The sequence below is a fragment of the Phascolarctos cinereus genome, unplaced genomic scaffold (genome assembly GCF_003287225.1).
Source record: "Phascolarctos cinereus isolate Bilbo 61053 unplaced genomic scaffold, phaCin_HiC Scaffold_2;HRSCAF=192, whole genome shotgun sequence".
NCBI lineage: Eukaryota > Metazoa > Chordata > Mammalia > Diprotodontia > Phascolarctidae > Phascolarctos > Phascolarctos cinereus.
Window position 1 is genome coordinate 93,852,070 of NW_027555625.1, and position 19,907 is coordinate 93,871,976.

The window sequence follows — 19,907 nt, forward strand, 5'->3', positions numbered from 1 at the left end:
TTCTGGATTAAACTCAGGAGCGTCTTAGAGCCAATTCCAACTGGCTAGAGCTGATTATAAGATTTTCAATGTGAACATTTACATCTTGGAAATTAGCAAATGCCACAAGTCAGGGCTTTATTGTTTTATTGATTGTTCAGACTTAGGAAAGTGATAGAGAAAATTTTCATGATGCAGATTAAACTGAAAAGTATGTCCTGTATGTGTGTGTCTTTTGGGGAGTGGGGAGAGAGCTGGTTGTTAAACATTTACCAGCATACTGCTAATGAAATTCCAGGAAAATTTACAAATATTGCCCATGTCTGATTTCTCCATTAAGATTTTCATCTCCTGAAATCTGAGTGCAGAATGAAGTATAATTTTTTCACTCCTTTTTTTTTAAACATAGCTAATATGGAAATATGTTTTAAATGATTTCACTTGTATAATTGATATCATTCTTGGGTGGGGGAGGGGCTGGAGAGAGAGAATAAAAACTCAAAAATCTTTTTTAAAGAATATTAAAAATAAATATTTTTTTTGAAAAAGGAAAAAAAATTCATCCCCAACTTTTCATTATCCAAAATGAAAACACACTCAAATTATAATTTAGGTATATTTATTGTAAGAAATGGCAAGATAACAGAACATAGAATTGAGACTCCCAAACCAAGCTTTGCTTAGGCAAAAGCGATCAGGACTTGGCAAGATAACAACAGCTGTGGAGTTAATGGCTGAGTTCACACAGTTAATCTCCCAAAGGAAATGCAGAGTGTTCCAGTCTGGTCTCCCCCAAAGAAGCCAGTATTTCTTAAAGCTGTTGGAAAAGAACTGTCATTCACTCCTCCACACTTCCTTCCCTCTGTTGCCACGGTGGAAGGTAAAGGAGAAGAAGACAGCATCTCCCTAGCCCGTGGGTTGAGGGACAACCCCACTCCAGCTCCCGTAGGTGCAGCTGACTCTATCTACCCCACTGATTGCGTGGTAACTCTGGACCCTTCTGCGGTTCCGCAGACTTCTTGGCACAGTGTCCTCTCCACTCCATCATCCTGCCTCTCACTGCTTATTCAATCTCCATAAAGTGTGCAGAGCGCAGGAGGTGATTGAAATAGTCCTGTTGTATTTTGCCTCAATTAAACCGTTTTTAGAATATTGTGCACAGTTCTGAACTCTATATATGAGGAAGGGCGAGGACAGATTGGAGAGGACCCATGGTGAGGATGGAGAGGGGCCTGGAGACCAGGCCACAACAGAATCACTTAAAGAAACCAGGGATGTTTAACCTGGAAAAGACTTAAGGGCTAGGGTCTAGAGACCCATGAAAATGATTTCCAATTATTTGAAAGGCTGTCATGTGGAAAATTAATTAGACTTCTGCTTGGTCCCAGAGAGCAGAACTGGGATGGAAGTTGTAAGAGGGACAAATTTAGGCTTGATATAAGGAAAATCTAATAATTAGGGTCTAAGAGACATAGATTTGGAGATGAAAGAGATTCTAATGCCATCTAGTCTAGCATCTTCATTTTTTAAGATGTCCCTCATGCCTGGTCTGCTCTCCTTCCTCAATCTGCCTTTTGACTTCCTCAGCTCCCTTTAAGTCCCAATTAAAATCTCATTTTTTAGAGGAAGCCTCTCCCAACCCCTCTTCATTCTAGTCCCTCCTCTCTGTTGGTTATTTCCTATTTTTCCTGTGTATAGCTGGCTTTGTGTATGTTTGTTTGCATGTTTTCTCTCATATTAGATTATAAGCTCCTTGAGGTCAGCTTTTTTCACTTGTGCCTCTTTTTGCATCCCCAGCACTTAGTACAGTGCCTGGCACAAAGTGAGCACTTAATAAATGTTTATTGATTGATCGAAGACTCTTGTAGAGAGGCTAACTTGAGTGAGGTCCCATAGCACACACCAAAGCAAGGATTTTGAACCCGCTTCTCTGGTGCCGAATCTGGTATCTTTTCTCTACTGCCGTGCTGGCTCCTCCAACTTTGGATTTTTCCCAAAATGCAATAGGCCACCTTGGGAGGTGGAAGTTTTCTCCTCACTAGAGGTATTTCAAGCAATGGCTGAATGACCAGCTCTTTGAACATATGTAGAGAGAATCCTTTTTTTAGTTATGGGTTGGACTGAATGGCTTCTGGGGTCTCTTGTACCCAGGAGTTTTTGTGATGAGTGCTTTTGTTTCAGAAGAAGACATCGGTGTGGTTATAATTATCAGAAGAGGCTTCATAGAGCATTGAGGTTGGAACTAGCCCTTCAGTAATGAGAGGAGAAGGAGGAAGAAACTAGGTAAGCAGAGACAGAGAAGTTCTGCATATTCAGGGGACAGTGAAGAGGCCAGTTTGCATTTAGCAATCTAGCAGTGTAGCATTGCTTGGCTAAGGACGCAGTAGCTGACAACCTGCACAAATCCCTGTTTACTTACCCTCCTACCTACCCTATGTTTGCCAAAGGTTTGTTGCTCTGGGGTTGTTTTTCTTCTCAATGGGGGAATTAGACCCCCTAGTGCTTCATTCTAAACGTACCCTGTATTCTCAAGGAACAAGTTCACCCCCACCCTCCCACCCCACCACTATCAAAAGGAAAGAAAGTACCCAGCATTCACCATGAACCAGCCAATAGGAGCAAAGTTGGATAAATACCAAGTGGGTTCTTTCTTTCCAATGGCATCTCTCTTTGTAGACTGCTCCCTTCCTTTCTGCCTGTATGTTGCTGCTTTTATTACCACCACTAGGTGGGCTCTGAGATCCACAGCTCTTTTGTGTGGGTGCCCAGGAAAGGTAAGAAGTCAACTGCCTTTCAAGATTTCATGAGACCCTCTACCAAAGGAAGGAATACACCATTAGTAGACAGTCCATCCCTGGCACAGACTTGCCCGGTAGGTTATAAGCTCATGGCTTGAGGCTGCGTGAGAAAAAATATGCCTATCAGGTCTTTTGGACAACTCAGAAGGTTGTCTTTGAGTATTTGTCAGTAGAAAGAGGAATCCTGGGTAGTTAGGCAGTGCAACGGATAGAACACCAGCCCTGAAGTCAGGAGGACCAGAGTTCAAACATGGCCTCAGACATTTGACACTTACTAGCTGTGTGACCCTGGGCAAGTCACTTAACTCCATTGCCTAGGGGAAAAAAAAACCCAAAACAAAAAGAAAGCAGAATCCTGAGGAACTTGGATTTCCCCCTTAGTACAATCACAAAAATCCAGCTAACAGCCAATTGAGAGATTTTTTTGGTCACCATACTGTAAACGCCTTAAGTCATTATGGCCAACAGGAAGCAGTTAGAGGATGTCTGTGCCTGCTCTGAAGTGGAAGGGGGTAAAGGACCTGTCTAACATGCATACACAGAAGCAAGCCCATCCCAAGCTTCCATACACTTGACCAGAATGCCAATTGTTCATGTCCCAAGAGTGAAGGGAAGGGGAAACTGCAATAGAATAAATATCCTGGAGGATCAGTGGAAGAGAAGATTGGGTAGTTGAAGTGAAACCAGTGGGCAGAGCTCCTTTAATACCAGTGAAAGAGTTATGGAAGTAATTAATCTGTATATGACTTTTTTCAGGACAGTTCTGGGTTCAAGTAAAATGCTTTCCGTGAGATCAGCAGGATCTATTTTCCTTAAGTAATGTCAGCAGCAAGACAAACACGTCTATAATGTCAGGGACCCCCATGCAAAGGAGCTGGGTATAGAACCATAGCCTACAGAGGAATCATCCTTCCATCTGGCCCTCTTTACTTATTTGCCGAGCATGAGTGGGTTGTTTACAGTTTCTTGATTCAATAGCCCTGCTTGAACACATCAGGTGGCTGACTGCTTTTGAGGAGGGGAGAGCTTGTAAAACTCAGCAAGCAGAGAGCTCCTAAGGGTGGTCTGGTCCCCATGTGAAAAAAGAAAATGAAATACACGGACACATAAAGCCCAAGACCAATAAAATATCAACATTGTGGACAATGGAGAAATGTTCGATTTCTTCCTGAAAAGAGAGAAGAGAATCTTGGCAATAAGATGGAGCAAAGCTGAGGACAGAAATCCCGTCCAATCAGACCTGATTTCCAGCCGACTGGAACCATGATGGAAGCCAGCTGGGACATTTAGAGGATTATGGGTTGTTTTCTTACCCTCTATGCCAGTAGGGTTGTTGACACTAGGAGACTGTGAAAATATTTGCCATTATTTTGTCTTTTCCTAATTGTAGTTTCTCAAATAACAAGCTCCACTGAGGAATACAACATGGAGAGTGCCCGGCCAAGGGCAACATGGAACACATTGTATCTGTGGTTCAGCCCCCTCCCCTGTTGCATGTCTTCCTCTCCAAGTTCACCAGTGTGCTACCCTTCCCTTCACCCATTTTCAGGGAAAAAAAGAGGGTTGCAAGCTTTTGGTGGGAATTTTCTTTTATTCTATTCCCTTAACTGCCTACTCTGAATGTATCATGACTATACCTACTTATGAACAAATCTTCTCCCTCATTACAATGAAAGCTTCTTGAAAATGAGGACTTATATTGATTTCTCTTTGTATCTCCAGTATTTATCACAGTGCCCGACACATGGCAAGTGTTTAACAAATGCTTGTTGATTGACTGATTAATAAATATTTAGAAGGGGGCAGCTAGGTGATGCACTGGATAGAGCTCTGGCCTTGGAGTCAGAAGGACCTGAGTTCAAATTCAGCCTCAGACACTTGATACTTACTAGCTGTGTGACCCTGGGCAAGTCACTTAACCCTGATTGCCTCACCTAAATAAATAAATATTTAGAAGGATGAAAGTTTTAGAGCTAGAAGCATCAAGACCTAGAACAATAAGACAAATGGCCACAATTTATATTATTATGACAAACTCCTAAATTTGATGCAAGAAGCAAAATACTTAGAGTATATAGAATACTACACTAGGCTTGAGAGAGAGACAAAATTTAGAGTAGCCAGGTGCTTGCTTTCTTGGGTTTTACAGTCTAGTTGGAAGGAGGGAAAGAAGAGTGTGATATGTATGTTCTAAACTGTAATGAACAATAATCTATAATAAGTGCATAATGATAGCTAGCCTTTATACAACGTTATTTATACAGGGCCTTCCTGGCCCTGTTCCTGACTTTCTGGACCTAAAAATCATGCCTATGCTTCTATCTCATCCTAGAGTATCCCTCAGTGCCTAGGGCCTGAAATGTCTGCCATCCCTATTGTCTGCTTATCCTGGAATATCTCTCCACAAGGCCAACTTTCCTTCTGCCATTGGAGAGTTGTTCCTGGAGCCTCCATTTTGTGAATGGGTCTGGGTGATCCTGTGGAGGCCAGGTGGCACAGTGGGCCTGGAAGTCAGGAAGACTCATCTTCTTGAGTTCATATTTGGCCTCAGAGCCCTACTCGCTGTGTAACCCTGGGCAAGTCACTTAATCTTGTCTGCTTCAGTTTCCTCATCTGCAAAATGAGCTGGAGGGGCAGCTAGGTGGTGCAGTGGATAGAGCACCAGTCCTGGATTCAGGAGAACCTGAGTTCAAATCCGGCCTCAGACACATAACACTTACTAGCTATGTGACCCTGGGCAAGTCACTTAACCCCATTGTCTAGCCAAAAAAAAAAAAAGAGCTGGAGAAGGAAATGGCAAACCACTCCAGTATATTTGCCAAGAAAACCTCAAATGGGATCACAAGAGTCAGACACAACTGAAATGACTGAACATCAGCAGCGGGTCATCTTGACTTCATTACCCTCCTAGCCCTGCTCCTGACTTTCTGGACTTAAAACCCTGGCCTCTCTTCCCACCCCTTTCTTTTACCCCTTTCTTCTTGCCTTTCAGCTTCCATTTATGTGTTGTCTTCCTCCATCAGAATGTAAGCTCTTTGAGGACAGGAGCCATCTTTCTTTTTGCTTGTATTTGTATCCCTAGCACTTAGCACAGTGCCTTCCTCCCTTCCTTCCTAGTTGGCAAAGCAATTCAAGTGTTATCTCCTTTGATCCTCACAACAACCCTGGGAGGTAGGCGCTAATATTATCCCCAATTTACAGATGAGGAAACTGAGACACAGAGACGCTAAGAGACTTGCCCAGTGTCTTCCTGTGGCTGAAGCAGGATCTAAACTCAAGTATCCCTGACTCCAGGTCCAGCTCTCTATCCACTAAGCCACCTAGCCACATAAATGGGCAGCTAGGTGGTGTGGTGGATACAGCACCGGCCCTGGATTCAGGAGGACCTGAGTTCAAATCCAGCCTCAGATACTTGACACTTACTAGCTGTGTGACTCTGGGCAAGTCACTTAATCCCATTGCCTAGCCAAAAAAAAAAAGGTATAAAGAGAAAGGTCTGGGGGAGTGTTATCAATAAAGGAAGACTTGAGGAAGGAGGCAGCATTCAAGCAGGGTTTTAAAGGCTGGGTAGGAACTCAATAGTAAAAAAGAAGAGGATACTATAGACTTAGGGTACATTAGGAACGAAGACATGGAGGCATGTTTGGGAGACAGGTCATAGTGAGGTCGAGTCGTGGTGTACAATTTGTAGCAAGAGATTATGTGAGATAGAACTGGAAAGGTAGACTGGGATCAAACTATGGAGGGCCCTGAATGGCAGTTTGAACTTGACCCAGCTGTTAATAGGGAACGCCTGAAGATTTTTTGCTTGGATGTTGGAGGGCAGGGGACAGCTACCAGACCAGACCTGTACAGAAGGAAGATTAGTCTGGTAGCTGTATGGAGAATGGATCTGAGATGAAAGTGGAGACAGAAAGATCTTCTGGAGTCATTCACGTAGATGGTAATGAGGACCTACGCAGGCTAGGGTGGTCAGGTCAGATGAGATAGTTCATGTAAAGTATTTTGCAAACTTTAAAGGGCCATAAATACAAAGGTCAGTTATTATGTTAAAGAGTGGGAATGGATGTGAGACAGCTGCTAGAAATGGAATGGATGGGGAAAGAGCTAGATTTGAAAAATAGAGGGGCAAGTGTCAAACACAGCAGGAAATGTTCAAACATGGGAGACTTGAAAACAGACCTGTTTATACACTTCCCTTTTTATAGCAATGTTGTGGATTTGTATTACACTTCCTACTTTTCAGAGCATTTTCTCATACTTTAGCTGATATGACCCTTGCAACAACCCTGTAAAAGTATAATCATACTATTTTACAGATGAGGAAACTGAGACTCAGAGCTCTGGTTCAGTGTCTTGCCCATGTTTCCACAGCTAAGTCTCAGAGGAAGAATTCAAACCCAGGTCCTCTTGGTTCCAACTGCAGTTTTCTATCCACTATACTAGGGGTCTCCAAGGTGAGAGAACAGGGCCTAGAAGAGGGAGGCATGATATAACTCCAAGAAATGTTATCAGGTAGTTAGAGGATAGGAAGATAGGTTGAATCCCAGCTTCCCTGAAATAACCTATTATGGAGCTTAGGTAAATATAAATGATGACACATAAGAGATATTCTGTTACAAAGTGAAAGAATAAGACACATCTTTGGGCTACATGTAAAAGCAACAAGCCAGTTGGCGCTCTCTCTCTCTCTCTCGCTCGCTCTCTCTCTCTCTCTCTCTCTCTCTCTCTCTCGCTCTCTCTTTCTCTTTCTGTCCTCTGATGACCTAGTGAATTTCTAGAGGTCTAAGCTTCCCTTCAGTGTCAGTAGGAGTATCCTTGGAGCAGCAGTGGTGAACAGTAACATCTGTTATTAGAATCTGAGAGACATCGTGAGGATAAACTAGACTTACTGAGGAAAGTCAGCATTGGGGAGCATGATCTTTAAGGTGGAGAAAAACGCAGGCTATGAAAGGCACTGATCTTTGGAACCCAGCAGAGAGCTACAGTATGGAGAACATTGTGAAGATTATGCGCAGAGAAAAATGCTACCAGTGACAAGGAACTGTGTTACCCTTTTGCCACAGATGTATTTTGTGAATGTGTTTCAGTACCTTTGTGCTACAAGGTTGAGCCCACTCTCCCCAGGCACCTTGTGTGTGCAATTTGGGAGGGGATTGTTTTTGTAACAACTGCCCTTACTATATCTTTTTAGTAAATATCCTTTCTAAAAGCTAATTAAGCTGGCTGATAGTCATTGAGAAGCATATTAGTGGAGGCTTGTGATTAATAAAATTAGAAACCCTACCACCTCAGGATTACCCCTAGAACCTTAAGGAGTATGGGAGTCAGCTTCCTTCTGAGGACCCAACCTGCCTGCCTTCCAGTTAGAGAGGTAGCCCCAGAAGATACAGTATACAGATCAGTAAATTTAAAAATTTGCAAAATAAATAAAGTAACTTCAGGGAGGAGAAGGCACTAATAGGTTTGGGCATCAGGACAGGCCCCTTCTGGAAGGTTGTTCTTCAACTTAGCTCTGTAGGTAGCTAGGTATGGTATGATGTAATCAGGTGTTAATTTGTAGGACAACTCAGCAGGTGAATGATGAGAAATTGGGAGCTAGGGAAGAACAATGAAGGCTGCAGCTGTCAAGGAAACTCCACCTGGGCTTAGAAGGTGGATAGGATTTGCATGGGGACAGAGAAGGGCTACTGATGATCAGAGAGCAGTGTGCCAATGAGAAGAACATATGTGAAGATCAGTGAGGACACTGAGCTGGCTGAACCAAAGAGAGAAAAAATTGGGAAGGGCCTTGGAAATCAGAGATGTTCAGACTTAACACAACGGGCACTTGGGAACCACTATGAGTCAGTTAGGAACTCACATTGGGGAGGATGTAATCTAGTAAATATACATTCCTTGGGAGTAGGGATTGGTGAACTTCTTAATACTTATGTCCAGTCCCGTGCTCTATCACTGTGCCACCAAGCTCTCCACCCACAGTTTGGCAGAAGGGAGGCTGTATTAAAACCCAATTCACCATTTCAAATTAGAATTTCATCCAGAAATACCTGAATTCTAATTCTGCAACAGTTACTTATTATCTTTGTGACTCTAGGCGAATCTCTTAACCTCTCTATGCCTCAGTTTCCTCATCTATGATATGAAGCTAACAATATCACCTACCCCGAAGAGTTGTGAGGACCAAATGAGTTAGCATGCTTAAAATGCTTTGGGAGCTTTAAAGCACTTTGTAAAGACTAGTTATTATTATCTGTTTTTAATTGTTGTCCATGTGCCCAAAGAAGACTAACATAACTTCCCATTTTCCCCCTTTTCTCTTTCTCTGTGACTATACTGTGGCCTGGAGAAGAGTGAGTATGGTTTAATGGTCTCCTAGCAGGGCCCTGAAGCAATCTGATCAATTAAAGTCTCCTAAGGTGATCTGCTAAAATCTTAAGTCAATCAATCAACCACTAAGTATTTATTAAACCACTACTGTACCTGGGCACTGTTAGGAACTAGAAATACAAATACAATGAATGAAACATTACCTCCTTGCAAAGAGCTTATATTCTAAATTTAAGGTGCTGGGGTTTGGGGGGAGGGGGGAAGAGATATATTTCAATAAATGACTCCTAGATACCCAATGAATTAACACAGAGGAATGAATCACTAACACTGGAATTCAGAACTATGCACACTCTGACTATAGTGGTCCAGATATCCAAAGACACTGGGATGCAGAAATTTACTGGGTTAATCTCACTGTCATATTTGACTAAAAAGTAGCCTCAGACAAATGTGAAGACAAAGAATGGAAAACCAAATTCTCAGGCAGGAAAATGCAAAGCACAGACATTTAACAGAAAGAGCTGGAAGAGTCCTTAGGGATCATGTTTAGTCCAACTCTTTCCTTTAACAGATGAAGAAACTGAGGTCCAGACAGATCAAGTGATTTCTGTGTAGTCACACAGCTAGTAACTGGTAGAGTCAGGACTTGAACCATTCCTTATGATTCCAACTTCAGTCCTCTTTCCATGGTACCATGCTTTCTCTTCTCATTTTGTCCAAGTCAGGTCAATGAACACTTATTAAGTGCTTACAAAACTTGACTGCCATCTATGTTTGTGGGCACACAGCAATGGCTTTCCAAGATATCATATTTCCAGTATTCTTAAATATAAATTGGAGAGAAAATGTGCTTGTTTGTTTTTTTTTTACAGAGGGTTTCCTATTTGTGCCATTTGGTTCAATAAGTCAGTTTTATAAAGAGAAAAGGCCTTGATTTTGTCCTTATGGGATTTCAGCTGTTAAACAGAAAAAATCAATACGTAATTCAATGGTGGAGAAAAGCAAACTCAAGCTTTGAATGAAAACAAAGCTATTCTTGCCCCTGAAGTCCCATATCAACACATACTTCCTCTGTGAAATCATCCCAAATTACCTCCTCTTCATCCCAGTCACTCTATCATTGGGTAGTTCCTCCACATTTTTTTTTATTTTTAGCATGTTTTGTACTTGATGACATATCACTTGTAACTGTCTTCATTTTTTAATGACTAAAGTTCTTTAGACATCACTTTCATCACGTCACTCTACTCATTAAGAACTCACAGTGACTCTCTGTTGCCCACTGATCACATCTAACCTCTTCAACCTAGCATTCAAAGCTGACACTCATCTCTCCCTTCCCTAGAGAGGAAGACTTAGAGGCTATGTCATAAAACTTAGCAGTTGTTTACATATGGTCTCAAATAGATCAAATGGATCTAAAATTATTTGTTTATGTTGATCTTGTCTCCCGGTAATTGTAAACTCTTTGAGGGTTGGGATCCTGTAGCATTTCCAACCAGAAAGTCTACATTCATCTCAAAACCAACATATTTTAGAAGGAACTCATCCTTTTCCTATCAAATCAGATCAAATCCCTGATGCCTATTTCAATGAATGGTGCCACTATCCTTCCAGTCACCCAGGTTTGAAACTCAACCTCATCTTTGATTCTTCCTTCTCCTCTACCTTTCCTTCCAGCCAATAAATCATCAAATCTTCTTGATTCTTCCTATACAATGTCGACTGTGTCTCTCCCTTCCTTTGTCATCCTCCTGTCACCACATTATTTTAAGTATTTATGGCCTCTTGGAGATGATCACAATTACCTTCAAATTTCTCTCTCCCTGCCCCCATTCTCTCCTCCATCAAATCTATCTGTTCTCGTATTAATCTTCCTAAAATACCTCATAAGCAGCAATGCCACGGATGCTGTAGGAAACAGTGCCCCACTCGATTTGTACCAGGGCCAGGGCATCACTGCAGCTGCTCAGCAGCTGAGAGATCATCGTGGCAGCTGCTTTCCTCCCCTCTCCCAGAAGCTGAGCTATAAATAACTGGCAAGAGGGTTCCCTTGATGCTGGTTTTTGTCCCTTAACAACTGTCCCCCTCCCCAATCCTCCCACAGCTTCTTCCTGTAGCAGCTGGGGTCCTCCCTTGTGTGTTGTAATGAGTCTAGATGGACTGCCTTACCCGGGTCTGGCAGCATAGGCTACTGGCTCGGGACAGGGTTGGCACATCACAATTCTCCATTTCCCATCAGTGGCTCTACTTGATTAAGACTCCCCAACATCTTGTTTTCCCCAGAATAAACTGGTCGCCTGAGATCTCATCCCCAAGCAGAATGGACTCAGCTTTTGTTACTCAGCACCTTCTTAACTGCTTCAGTTGCCTCTCCCATTGGATTAGAGGATTGTAGGGTAGAGGAAAAAAACCAAATGAAAACAAAAAAACAAACTTTCCAAAGCCTCCTTTTATAGAGGGCTCAAAACTTTCTAGGTAACTCTCCATTTTTCATCAGTGGCTCTGCTGCTTGGCTTTAACTTCACAAACATCATCCCTCTAAACCAGATACCTTTAGTAGTCCCCACATACACACCTTTTAGCTTCTTTTTGTGAATCCTCTCTCTCTCTCTCTCTCTCTCTCTCTCTCTCTCTCTCTCTCTCTCTCTCTCTCACACACACACACACACACACACACACACACACACACACACACATCTTAGATGATAAATTCCTTGAGGGCAGGGACTGTCTTTTTCTTTTTGTGTCTCCAGTGCTTAGCACAGTGTATAGTAGGTGCTTAATAAATGTTAACTGAATTGAATTGAAAATTGAATTCCTTGGAATTCAGGGGGATCCCTCTAGGAACCCCATTTGTGTATATTAGTCTTTAGGAGAACTTTGATAGCAAAACTGGAACAAATTAGATAATATATGTAAAGTGCTTTGCAAATATTAACATGCTAGACAAATCTTTATTATTATTATTATTACTATTGCTATTAGCACAGAAATCCCATATTCAGCTGGTGTTATAGGTCTCTGATACCCATATTAAGGCTAAGAAGGAAGTTCATTATTATCTGGAAGGTCCACTCTGACACCCCCCCTCAAGGACCTTCAATAGCTCTCCATTGCCTGGGTGTTAAAGTCTAAACTTCTTGGCTTAGCATTCAGAGATCTTTATAATATAATCCTGACCTTACCTTTTGGTATTCAGTGGAATGGAAACCTCTACTCCAACAACAAAAGTTGTCTATTTGGTCATATGTTCTTTGAACTTTCCTGCCTCCATGATTTTGCTTACGCCATCCTTTCTTCCTTGAGAAATGCCCTGCCTCACCCTCATTTATAGAAATCCTGGCCATTCTTTGAGGCCCGTCTCAAATCCCATGCTTTTCATAAAGTCTCCTCTGATCAGCTTAGCCCTAGAGAGACCTCCATCCTTTCGACTTTTGTCATGCTAATTTCACTCATAATGTAATTATGCCTGTAATTATCTCTCCAACTAGAGTATAAACTCCTTGAGGGCAGATACCAGGTCTTATATTTCTTTGTAACTGCCAACAAAAGTCTGGGCACACGGTGGATATTCAATAAATATTTGATTGATTTCTGGGTGGGTATCTTATTGTTGACTCATTTTTTCAGTCACGTCTGTCTCTTCATGATCCCATTTGGGGTTTTCTTAGCAAAGATGCTGGAGTGGTGTTCCATTTCCTTCTCCAGGTCATTTTACAGATGAGGAAACTGAGGCAAACAAGGTTAAGTGACTTGCTCAGGGTGACACAGCTAGAAAGTGTTGGAGGCCAGATTTGAACTCACGAAGATGAGTCTTCCTGATTCCAAGCCCAGTGCTCTATCCACTGTGCCCCTTGCTGCCCATAGCTGTATATCTTATAGTTAGCTGCTTTCTTTCCCCTTCAGCTAAATTAGTAATTCCTTTAAGTGAGAAACCTCAGCTCTTTTTTCTTTGTATGACATTCAATGCTAGCACAATTAATGTTCAGTGAAGGTTTGTTCACTAACCAAGTAGAAGCCATTTTCCCTTGGAAGTCTTAGCACATGTCATAGAAGACGCAGAAGCACTGATTCAAGACAAATTCAAGACTGATTCAAAACAATCTCTCTTAGAAGGCCAGGATGCATGAGCCTGGTCTTTACAGGTGAACTCAGAGGGTCAGCTCTTTCCAGTGACATAATCTACTTTATTTGGGGTTCTTATATCCAACAAGGCAATTTAATCTCTTGCCATAGAATCCAAAAGCCACATGTCCATTCCCCAAGCTGCTGTTAACAAGAACTGGAGTTTAATATTACACAGCTGCTATTTGATAGGAGGTCCATATAAACAGGATCAACAAAAGTGGGATATGGCGGCCAAAAAAGTTAACATGATCTTAGGCTGCACTGAGAGGCCTAGTGTCCAGCACTGTACTCTGCCCTCAATACAGTACATCAAGTGTATTGGCTTCAATTCGGGGAGCCTCATTTTAGATAGGACATTTATAAGCTGGAGGTCATCCAGAAGAAAACTACCGAGTTGGTGAAAGACCTAGAGATTGTTCTGTCTGAGAATTAGTAGAAGCAAATGGGAATGCCTAGCCTTAAAAAGCAAAGGTGGGGTCATGGGAGGGAAGATATGCTTGCTATTTTCAAGCATTTGAAGGGCTATCATAAAGAAAGGAGATTATATGTGTTCTGTTTGGCCCCAGAGAAGAGAACTGGACTCAATGGGTGGCTTGATGTCAGGAAAGACATCTTCACCATTTGGGGTGCCCCTAAAGGTGGTAAGTTCCCCCTCTCTAGAGAGCTCCAAGCAAAGGTTTGGATTATCATTTGAAGGGCTAGAATATAGAGGGGATTCATTTTCAGGTGCAGGTAAGATTCAATGACAAGCACTGGAAATACAAGGAAAGGCAAAGGCACGGTCCCTGCCCACAAGGAGCTTACATTCTAATACAGGATGCAGTATGCAACTAGCTATAAGATAAATAGAGGGGAAATTGGGAGTCTCATTCCTTCCCCTTCCTCTTCTTTCCCCCTTACATCTGATCTGTTACCATCAGATTGGACAACCCATCTTAAACATTCTATTAGTTTATCCTAAATTGCTATTTAGTATGCATTTCCTCAGCAGCAGTCTTTATTATCTTCTGAGAACTCGAAGTCTTCTCTCTTCTTGCTAATGTAGCAGGGAATTGGTGCATTCTCATATCACCTAAGTTGACCTCACTCCCACTGGACTCCTGAGCTAGGGTCCTTCTTCTGGGAGACAGTAAAACTAGTGTACAGGTAAACATTTTATGTTGGCCTACCACATAGTAGGAAATAGCTTCTTTTCCTTGGCTGTGTAGCCGGAACTAGAATCTTTAAAACCACCCGACTAAAACATAGCAGCTTTCTTTCCAGTATTCATGTCTAAGGCTAAAGTCCCCCTTCACTCAAAGCAAGTGACGTCATGAAGTAAGGGAGGGAGGACCTGAGATCTGTTATTTTTTCTACTTTAGGCCATATGGCCCTGAGGAATGGGTTTGGTGTTTTGGTACTATTTAGCTTTTCTCTTTCAGTTCTAGGTACAGGGAAAGGATTCCCCAACCCCACAGCTTAAGCCGTGGAGATCTCTGAACCCAGGAATACAAGTTAAATGGAGCCAGCCCAGCAAGAAAGCTCTGAGAAGCCAGGGTGTGGGAATGCCAGGCCAGAGAATCTTTGGACTTGAACTCACTGGGGCTAATACTATGTAGGAATTGTGTTAAACTGTGAACCAAATCTCCCTCCTCTCCCTAAAGACCAGGTAGTACAGGGAAGAGCATGTCCCTGAGATGACAGAGGAAATATTCATATGTTTACTCTTAGTATAGCTTTATAGTAAATCTTCCCTTTTAAAAATTTTATACATATGCATATATGTATGTATGTATGTATGTATACATGATAATATGTGGCACTTAATAAATGTTTATTGAATTGAATTGAATATAACTGGTTAAATGGAAGTAGTGCGCTGGAGTCACTGGCTTAGCACAGTGCCTGGAATATACTATGTGGTTAATAAATGTTTATTGACTTGGTTCTTAAAAAGAAGGTGGCAGAATCCATGGGAGTTTGTGTCAATGGAAGAAACCCAGGCCCCCAACCTCCTGAGAACTCTGGGATGGGAGGAGGTTGGGGGGGTAGGGTTGGGGAAGTAATATACCTGGTCCTCAGAGAATGGTACCTGAGCAATCCATGTTGCACTGAAGTAGAGACAGAAATGAAGGATGTCTTAAGTGATGAACGCACAAAGTCCTTTGTCTCTCTGCTCTTGACCCCAGTTTTAACGTGTATGTCTCAGATGTGCCTTGCATAACAAAACAAACTGGGAGTTTCCACACAATGCTGTGTGTATTCCCATGTGGTACCTTGAACGTTTTAGGGGAGTTAGGGTAGGTGGGGTTCACCTGTGATTTCAATGGATATTGATTCAGAGTCTTAAAAGACTTGTCTAGGGGAAGTGAGAGGTCACAGAGCTGGTATGTGTCAGAGACCAAACTCGAACTCAGGTCTAGCACAGTACCTACAATAGTATGCCCTTAATAAATGTTTGCTGATTATTTGATTGGTATGCCTACTATATGCAATGTGCCAGCAAAGAGGCTGTAAGGGATGGATGTGTAGGGATACGCTGAGAAATGAAGGTGATGTAAAAACAAAAGGTCAATAAAGTTTTTTTTAAATCAATGGCCCTCTAGATTTTGGCAGGGATCAAATCCTTTATTACGTTTTTTAATTTTTTCTTTTTTAGTTTTTGGTATCTTGTGTTTGAACATCACTTTCATTTCCAAATACACCCTTCCCTCTTCTTCCACACAGAGATCATTCCTTGTAAAAAAAAAATACATAGATGATAGATAAATAGATGATTAAGAAGAAAAAAGCATTTCAGCATAATTTCAATACAAGTCAGGCAATATAGGAATCACAGGACTCTTCACTTTAAACAATTCTTCAGGATAACCTTCTTTGCAATGAAATCTTTCAAGATTATTTTCCCATGTGCTTACAGATTCAATAATATTAACATTTTTAAAACAACAAGCAATTCCAAATGAGTAATTCTCTTGCATTTCTTCTCATCCCTGCCTTTATATTTCAAATAGGCTTGACATAAGGAAAAACTTAACAATTAGAACTCCCTCTGTTTTACATGAGCTGACTCGGGGTCATGGATTTCCCCTCCCTGAAAGTGACCAGGCAAGGCTGGATGATCCCTTCGTGGGTGTATGGGAGGGGGGAAATTCTCGTTCAGGTATAGTTTGGACTAAATAGATTCCGAGGTTCCCTTCAACTCTGAGCTCCTGTGACTCTGGAAACGTGCAGCCGGGCAGCTGTCAGATATCCCCTCACTCCAACTTCGTCATGAAGATAATTCCACTCCAGAGCCCAGGCAGTGCTTCCGGACATAACTTTTTGTACATTCCACAGCTAGTGAAAGGAGCCTTTGTCCCCTGCCGGAAGAACAAAAGACAAAGGCAATTGTGTATTTCCCCAGTGGCAGCCCAGCCAGGGACAGGGAAAAGTCATTTCCCCAAGAATCCAGTTTTGCAAGATTTCTGCGGCTAACTCTAGCAAAGAAGGCTTTAGAGTAGTATTGATTTAGCTAAGCATGTCTCATGCCTGCATAGAGATAATTATGCAGGTTAAACTAGTCCTGCAAGTTAATGTTGCAATGAATTATAGAGCCGGGAAGGAGCTCTGTTCAGTTGGTTTAGCCCTCCTCGCCCCTACTCCTCCCATCACCGCCCCCGGAAGTATTATTTACCCATTTTCCAGATGAGGCAACTGAGACTCAGAGAGACTAAGTAAACTCAAAGTTACACTGCTAATAAGAAAGAATATGTCCTAGTCCGGTGTTGTTTCCACTTCGCCAAGAAGCACCAGCTGACTACCTTGTGCTCGCTCAGCCATCTGAAGAGTGTTGCTCAGCACATTGGCTGGGAAGTCCCCAAAGACGACAGAAAAGCTTTGGGAGTCAGCCATCCCTTAAGACAAGATTCAGATATCGGAAGATGCTTCCTTAATGGCCAAGCCTGTTCCAGACTGGCCAGAATTGTTTACTTTACTCACCTGGAGATATATAGATGGATAACACTGGGTGTTACAGTGGATACAGTACTGGGAGTCAGGAAGTCAGGAAGACTCCTCTTTTACTGAGTTCAAATCCAGTCTCCGACACTGACTAGCTGTGTGACCCAGGGCAAATCACTTCACCCTGTTTGCCTCGGTTCCCTCATCTGTCAAATGGAGCTGGAGAAGGAAATGGCAAACCACTCTGGTAACTTTGCCAAGAAAACCCCAAAATGAGGTCACAGAGAATCAGATGTGACTGAAACAACTGAACAATAACAGCATTGGGTGGTGGAGAAGGCACTAAATTAGAAGGCAGGAGACCAGGTTTTAAGTTCTAGCGCTATCATTAACAGGGTGACCTTGAGCAAATTCGTTTACCTCTGCTTTCTGCAAATACCCTTGGGGGTAAGGGGAATGGGAGGTAGAAGCAAGGAGTAATTTGCAGCTTAGTGTGAATTAGTTTAATTTTCCCTTGATGATTTACTAAGGTATAGTAAAGATTCACTTGGGAAAGAAAGTTTTGATTTGGGTGAAAGGACTGGAAAGAGAGCTAATATGAGAATTTATGGAAGTAGGAGCTATATCTTCCTTTTTGTCTGTTGTCTTCATTTCTCTTTTTTTAATCCCTCCCTTCCCTTCCTTGTCTCCCTCTTGACTAGTTGTAATATGGAACTGAAGCATATTTTAAAATTCATTATATTAATTGAATAGGAATTTCTACTCATCATTTTTGAAGTTTAAAATGCAAGTGAGTGAATTATTTTTTTCCTCTAAGAATAAATAACCCACTTAATGGGTGCTTTAAGGTTTTCAAAGGTTCTCGACCCATTTTACAGATGAGGAATCTGAATTTTGGACTGTGTTTTGCCTTTCTGTGTATAACCCCAGAGCTTAGCACATAAATCGCATGTATGGTGATTGATTTATTAATTAAATGATCTCACATTAATTAAATGGTCTCACAGCTAGTATCAGGACGAGGAGCCAAAGTCTGCCCTTTGTCCGTTGGAATCAATTCTCCTGATTCCAAGCCCAGTGTTATTTCTACAACACCTACATTTAGTTATACTAGAATCTAGGACCTGGAATGTTTATGGAAATTAGCAAGTCCTCCCTAGGAAAAAGCTTCCCAGTCCCAGCATGGGCTGAGAAGCTTTGCCTCCTACCTGGAGGACCTGGAAATGCAGAAAAATACCCTCTGCCTCAGCGCTCAGCTAGCGCTGATCTCTTCTACAATGTGGAAAGGGTTAGAGGAAGAGGAGGGAGAGGGAGAGGAGTATTAGTAAACTGTGTAGTTTAGGAGAAACCATTGATCTGAGAATTAGGAAGACTGGAGCTGAAAACCTAGCTTGAACTCCTGGTACACACCTTGAGACTCTGAGCAGAACTCGTCCCTTCTGGGGAGGCTTACAAAAAAGGGGGGGGGAGATAATCATTTTGGTTCGCTCCTGCCTCCCCAAAACAAAACCTGAATAAAGAAGCCTCCGAACTTCTTCAGAGAAAATCACAACATCATATGCTATGTTACATCAGTCTTTTAAATCACAATACCAATCTGTTGAATCACATTGAGTCTGCAGTGCAGAAAAAACCCCCAGATTATTCTCAGATGAACTGCTGCCTAGTCCCATCTTCTCCATCTTGTATTTTAGAAGTTGATTTTTTTAACTTGGTACAGGAGGTGACATTAATGCCTATTAAATTTCATTGTAAGAGACCTAGATCAAGATTTCTTAGATCGATTTGATGAGTTTCTCAAGGATCTGTGTTTGGAGGCATTTAAGCAACATCTCCCCATGAAAGGTAAGCATACCCATTGGTCCTGTACTTACTGGGTTTCAGAGATATCTGCCTCGTGATGATTGGTTGATTGAGAATCAGCTGGCACTCCCTGTAGACTATGAAAGCTGGTTGATTTCTCAACCAAGAATAGACCCTTGGGGTCCTAGCTACCTTATATCAAAATGACAAGGTATTAACAACTACGCTTCAGAACTATCCAGTTCCAAAGAACTTTTCCAAACACACCTAGGTATATTCTCCTTTAGCCCTCACTTCTCCATCTAAAGGTATCATGAGAAACTATCAAAAGCTTTCCTGAAATCTAGGTAACCATATCGACAGCATTCCATTGATTTATCAGTGTAGGAACCCTATCAAGAAAGGAAAATTAGTTTAGTTCAGCATGACTTGTTTCGGATGAAGTCATGGTGGGTCTTTCTGATAACTGCTTCCCTTCATTGATGTCCACAGCTATCCCTTTAATAATATGTTTTAAAATATTGCTAGGAATTGAAGTCAAACTCCTTGGCCTATAAGTTGCAGATGCCTCCCTTCTCTCTTTTTTGAACATTGGAACAATATTTGTTCTGTTTTCAGTTTTGTGGATCCTCTTCCATTCTCCATGTTTTTTCAAAGATCATTGATTGGTTCAGCAATCGCATCTGCCACTTCTTGTAGTAACCTGGAATACAGTTTCTCTGGGCATGGCAATTTGGTGGACTTCACACTTTTAAAAAAAATAATCCCCTGACTGATCATCATTAACCACTTTTTTGCTGTCTTTTCCAGTTCAAAGTTCATTCTGACTCACATATGTGTACATGTGTGTATATACACACACACACACACATATCCCAAAAGCAAAAGTTGAATAGTTTAGCTTTCTTTCTATCATTCATTATCATAGTACCATGACCACAA